The following is a 6,432-nucleotide window of genomic DNA, read 5'->3' on the forward strand; positions in this document are numbered from 1 at the left end:
CAGTCGAACATTTTCTGTATCCAGAAAGGCCCGTACAGGACCTGCAACATGCATGCGGTCGTGCATTATTCTGCTAAAATGTAGGGTTTCGCAGGGATCGAATGAAGGGTAGAGCCACGGGTCGTAACACATATGAAATGTAACGTCCACTGTTCGAAGTGCCGTCAAGCGAGCAAGAGGTGACCGAGACGTGTAACCAATGGCACCCCATACCATCACGCCGGGTGATACGCCAGTGTGGCGACGACGAATACACGCTTCCAATGTGCGTTCACCGCGATGTCGCCAAACACGGATGCGACCATCATGATGCTGTAAACAGAACCTGGATTCATCCGAAAAAATGACGTTTTACCATTCGTGCACCCAGGTTCGTCGTTGAGTATACCATCGCAGGCGCTCCTGTGTATGATGCAGCGTCAAGGGTAACCGCAGCCATGGTCTCCGAGCTGATAGTCCATGCTGCTGCAAACGTCGTCGAACTGTTCGTGCAGATGCTTGTTGTCTTGCAAACGTCCCCATCTGTTAGAGATCGAGACGTGGCTGTACGATCCGTTACAGCCATGCGGATAAGATGCCTGTCATCTCGACTGCTAGTGATACGAGGCCGTTGGGATCGAGCACGGCGTTCCGTATTACCTCCTGAACCCACCGATTCGATATTCTGCTAACAGTCATTGGATCACGATTCGATAAACCGCGATAGCGATAGGCTACAATCCGACCTTTATCAAAGACGGAAACGTGATGGTACCCATTTCTCCTCCTTACAAGAGGCATCCCAACAACGTTTCAGTAGGCAACGCCGGTCAACTGCTGTTTGTGTATGAGAAATCGGTTGGAAACTTTCCTCATGTCAGCACGTTGTAGGTGTCGCCACCGGCGCCAACCTTGTGTGAATGCTCTGAAAAGCTAATCATTTGCATATTACAGCATTTTCTTCCTGTCGGTTAAATTTGGCGTCTGTAGCACGTCATCTTCATGATGTAGCGATTTTAATGGCCAGTAGTGTATTTCTTCTAAGAACTACCTATACGCTGTCACCAATTTATCCATTAGAACTACCCTTTAAAGCTTCCTTGCACTTAATATTACATAAAACAATAATAATAATGCGAGAGAACTAATAACAATGAAAACTGAATAAAAGAATGGAGAACTTTAAAAAAAATTGTGTGATCCTGCCCACTCGTGTAATACAGGGAGCCTAGGAAGCTGTTTTCTCGTATAGCTAGACAACATTCAAGCAAATATTCTTAACGGTGTTTATTACAGTAAAATGAATTGACAAAACTTAGCTTTGCCTATGTACAATGAGGTGTCGCAAGCAAATGGCATCATGAAAATAATCAGTGTCTTTCGAATTATACACTTTCCACGCAAGCAACTAATATAGTGCTGGCTTCTAGTGCGACTCATCTAGTGCGGCTTTTCTTTTGCGGCTGTTCTAGTGCGGCCAAAACTAGCTGGAACGGCTCTTTTATTCTCTTCGTACAGGGGCCGCTCCTGTTGGGGTGTCGTCATAGTCAGCGTTCTATTTGCTGTTGTCGTCTCACAGCCTTCTCTGCTGTTTCGTTCAGGCCAACGTGCCGGCGCTTGATGTTACGCCGGAACAAAATTGTCATTATAACAAAAATACTTGGAGGAAGTGACAAGTAGCTTTACACCTGTTTGGTAAACATAAGTAATTTCAGTGTCGACGGTATTTTACGTCCACTTTTCCCTCGCACACTAGTTTTGAGTGCTTCGTGTGTCCGAAAACTTGTCGAGGGCGTACTGGATTATTTGCGATTCACTGCACGGCAGATGAGGTACTGGGGGTCCCGTACCCCTTTCACACTCGATTTCGGATCCAACCACAACACAGTTTCGGAAACAAAGAGAAGCTGACAGTCTACTAAACTTTTTCTCTCCATACCTATCTTGGTATCAAGCCATTCTGCACCCCCAAGGCACAACACATCCTTCTGCCTTTGATACGCGGTATTGGTCCACATGCTCTCTTACGGTCGCATTAGAGAAGAGTAAAGCTATTTCATTCAAGAAGGCATATTTCAGTCACTACGCTATCTCTCGTGGGTAGGAGTACGTTGAAGATTCTCGCCGGCCTCTGTGGCCGAGTGGTTCTAGGCGCTTCAGTCCGGAACCGCGCTGCTGCTACGGTCGTAGGTTCGAATCCTGCCTCGATCATGGATGTGTGTGATGTCCTTACGTTGGTTAGGTTTAAGTAGTTCTAAGTCTAGGGGACTGATGACCTCAGACGTTAAGTCCCATAATGCTCAGAGCCATTTGAACCATTTTGAAGATTCTCGAGCGAATTTATGAACCTACTGACTACTATCTCAGGCGAGCGCTATCCTTACTGCAGAGGCGTTAGCCCAACGATTCAAAGCGCTAGCCTAGATGTTTACCGGTACTGGGATCCAGTGTCCTCATTTTCCTCTAGTTTTCCTCACTTATATCGCTAAAACGGAACAGTTCATCAGAAAGGAATAATAATAGTAATAGTGATGATGATGGTACATTTGAGGCGAGGTTTAGCAAAGAACGTTTAAAATGAGCACTTGTCGATTTATTATGCACGCCCGTATAACAATAAAGTCAGACCGGGTTATACCCACCCTGAAATATATACTTTCATTGTCAAGTCAAAAATTCTTCGACATTGTCGCAGGGCCAGGGAGAAATACACTCTTAAGACCAAAAAACGACGTAACACGAAGGAATTATTCCAATGGGACGGAAATCTGTGCATGTGATGTACATGTACAAATAAAGAAATGATTATAATTTCAGAAAAAACTGGGTGATTTATTCACGAGAAAGAGCTTCACAAATTGAGAAAGTCAATAACACATTGGTCCACCTCTGGCCCTTACGCAAGCAGTTATTCGGCTTAGCGTTGAGTGATTTGCTGGATGTCCTCGTGAGGCGTATCGTGCCAGATTCTGTCCAAATTGCGTGTTATATGTCAAAATCCTGAGCTCGTTGGAGCGCCCTGCCCATTATGTTCTAAACTTTCTCAACTGCGGAGAGATCCATCGACCTTGCCGGCCAAGGTAGGGTTTGGCAAGCACGAAGACAAGGGGTAGAACTACTCGTATAATACGTCGAGGAGTTCTGACGCAGATTAATGACACTCGCGACTTCACTGTTAACAAGACAGTAATCGCGCCATCAGCCAACTCACGATACCCGCTCGCCACAGAGACAGCACTTTCAAAAATTCTGGCCCCCTATTTTGGTATAAACCTATAACTCTTTTTTCCAAGAGTATTAAAATTCAACAGGCACATAAATCGCAATAATATTGAGTACTAAAATGAGTCTATGAAATAGTCTTGCCTGAAGAAGGGACACGTGAGTGGAATATTACCGTGTCGCCCAGGAAAAGTTAAATTAGCGCTGGAACAATCAGCTGTTGTTTTAGTCTCCAGTATGGTGTGACGAAGATCTCCACACGAAGTCTCTTGCTTTCTGCCGAACTTCTGCAGACCACACCAATTTGAACGTGGCTCGGTGCAATTGCGCTGGAAGACTTTTACCCATCACACTTCCTTCTATTACCAGACTGACATGTCCTTGATGCCCCGTGATGAGTCCCAGCAGCCAAAAGATAGCAGGAGCAGGCAAAGAATGGAAAAAGATATAACAGAGGATGTTGTAGCTACGTAGATGTGAAAAGATTATCACAAGATGGAAAAAGATGGGGAAATCATCAAACCAGCCGGAAGACTGATGACTTAAAGAAGAGTTTATTCGACGGGTTCTTCTCCCCCCCGATACTTGTTTGCAAAAGTTGTATGTAACCTAAGTATATCGCACAACACGTATCATGAACTGTGTGCTGTCACGTCATACCTAAGACCCGTTACACAAGGTACTTCATAAGATTCATCTGATTCCAAAAGACTATTCTCTGCATGAATGAAGTCAGATCCTTGTTGATTATAAGTCTTGTGACGAAACTAAAAGTGTACTTTACAGTCAGTTCTAAGCCGCAAGTATAGGTTTCCCTGGCAACTGGCTCGTTCATTACCAAATGTGCGACGAGTCGAGGCCGCGATAACACAGCAACAAAAGGTACTTCACGTTCTCCGTTTCATTAGCTGCAGTTTAGTTATCAGCTGTGCCCCGTGATTTTCGTTGAAAGTATCGAACTGCACCTCCTACAGCTCAAAACATTCTACTTTAACACCATCAGTTCCAAGATACTGCTTGTTTGCATAAGGTGGAGTCCAGAGTCATTAAACATCTACTATTATTTTAATAGCTGTTTCCTCTTAATAAATCAAAGTTTCCAAAGCCACTAAATTGTTTGTCTAGATTAGCACTGTTGCATCCGTACAGACAAAGACATCAATCACAATTTCAGCCAAATGACTCTTTCATACTTATTTCTGGTTACATGACCAATATTTTTACATGATCCCACTGATATGTCTTTGCGTGATAATTAAAAAATATGGTTTCAAAAACATCATTCTTGTCCTCATACATTTTCTGGTGAAACTGTGTACATACGCTTTCAATAGATAAATAAATCGCTATTACTGTGAAAGTTGTTCGCATGAACTAAGTATCCTAGCAGGGCGAGTCAAATGAAAGATGCCTAATACTGTGCGGAGGAACTAAATTAACTGTATAAGCTGTTGTTTTTAATTCTACTAATGATTTAATACAAGGGTCGTAAGATGCCTGATTATTAACACAAAAATAAAGGAGCAGGCCCTATGTCCTGTAGGCTGACCGGAAGCTGTCTGATGTAAAAGAAGATTTACACCACGGAAATGACACGAGAAACAATGTCTTTCACATACAGTATGGGTGACAGCATTGGTTCATCTACATTTCAGGGGCATACACTGAAGCGCCAAAGAAATTGGCAAGGTCATGCGTATTCAAATACAGAGATATGTAAACAGGCAGAATAAGGCGATGCGGTCGGCAACGCCAATGTAAGACAAGTGTCTGGTGCAGTTGTTAAATCGGTTAATGCTGCTACAATGGCACGTTATCACAATCTAAGTGAGTTTGAAAAAATGGTTCAAATGGCTCTGAGCACTATGGGATTTCACATCTGAGGTTATCAGTCCCCTAGAACTTAGAACTACTTAAACTAACTAACCTAAGGACATAACACACATCCATCCCAGAGGCAGGATTCGAACCTGCGACCGTAGCAGTTGCGCGGTTCCGGACCGAAGCGCCTAGAACCGCTCGGCCACCGCCGCCGGCTAAGTGAATTTGAACTTGATTTTACAGTCGGCGCACGCGCGAAGGGACACAGCATCTCCGAGGTAGCGATGAAGTGGGGATTTCCCCGTACGACCATTTCACGAGTGTACCCTGAATATCAGGAATTAGGTAAAACGTCAAATCTCCGACTTCGCTGCTGCCGGAAAACGATCATGCAAGAGCGGGACCAACGACGACTGAAGAGAATCGTTCAGCGTGACAGAAGTGCAGCCTTTCCGCAAACAGCTGCAGATTTCAATTCTGGGGCAGCAACAAGTGTCAGCGTGCGAACCGTTCAACGAAACATCGGAGCCGAAGGCCTACTCGTGAATCCTTGATGACGGCACGGCACATAGTTTTATACCTCGCATGGACTCGTCAACAGCGACATAGGACTGTTGATGACCGGGAACTTGTTGCATGGTCGAACGAGTCTCGTTTCAAATTGTATCGAGCGGATGGACGTGTACGGGTATGGAGGTAATCCCATGAATCAGCGGACCCTGCATGTCAGAAGAGGACTGTTCAAGTTGGTAGAGGCTGTAATGGCATAAGGAGTGTGCAGTCGGAGTGATATGGGACCCCTGATATGTCTAGAGACTCCTGAATCCATTCATGTCGATTGTGCATCCCGACAGACTCGGGTAATTCCCTCAGGACAATGTGACACCCCACACGTCCAAAATTCCTACAGAGTGGTCCAGGAACACTCTTCTGAGTTTAAACACTTCCGCTGGTCACCAGCCTCCCCAGAATTGAATGTTATTGAGCATATCTGGGATGCCTTGCAACGTGCTACTCAGAAGGGATCTCCACCGCCTCGTACTCTTATTTATGGACAGTCCTGCAGGATTCATGGTGTCAGTTCCCTCCAGCACTACTTCAAAGATTAGTCGAGTTCATGACACGTCGTTTTGAGGCACTTCTGCGTGGTCGGGGGGGCCCTTTATACGATACTAGGCAGGTGTACCAGTGTCTCTGGCTCTGCAGTGTAGGATTAACTAATTACAGAAATAATATCCAGAGAAATTCGATTATTGAATGTTTATTTTACCAAGCTCTACGCACGTGACAGGAAACTAAAATGGCGAACATTGTTGTTCGAAAATAACAAGAAGTACATATAGTATTCTATCAGATACAAGTAATGCATATACGGTGGATCCGCAAGGAACTGGGAAACATAATTTGAAG

This window comes from Schistocerca nitens, chromosome 4 (assembly GCF_023898315.1).
Source record: "Schistocerca nitens isolate TAMUIC-IGC-003100 chromosome 4, iqSchNite1.1, whole genome shotgun sequence".
NCBI lineage: Eukaryota > Metazoa > Arthropoda > Insecta > Orthoptera > Acrididae > Schistocerca > Schistocerca nitens.